The following is a 288-nucleotide window of genomic DNA, read 5'->3' as shown; positions in this document are numbered from 1 at the left end:
ACATAAACGCCCAATTTCTCAGCAAAGCTAACAGTGCTCAGCCGGTAGCTTCTCTCCTGAGCTGCTACTAAAGGCAGTTATTTGATATGTACATCCATCTTTGCAAGTCTGTTTCTGTGGGCAAAACACAGGCACGAGGCCGGTTCAAGGTTGATGTCATGAGTAGGGGAAAAAAAACTCACGAAAATAACTTGTATATCTTAAAAAAATGTTCTTTAGTGTGCCAAAGTTAAAATATGATCATAAATAAGGATATAGTTTACTTTGAAAGACTTTAGAAAAGCATGG

Source organism: Oryzias melastigma, unplaced genomic scaffold, assembly GCF_002922805.2.
Source record: "Oryzias melastigma strain HK-1 unplaced genomic scaffold, ASM292280v2 sc00559, whole genome shotgun sequence".
NCBI lineage: Eukaryota > Metazoa > Chordata > Actinopteri > Beloniformes > Adrianichthyidae > Oryzias > Oryzias melastigma.
This window is presented reverse-complemented; position numbering follows the sequence as displayed.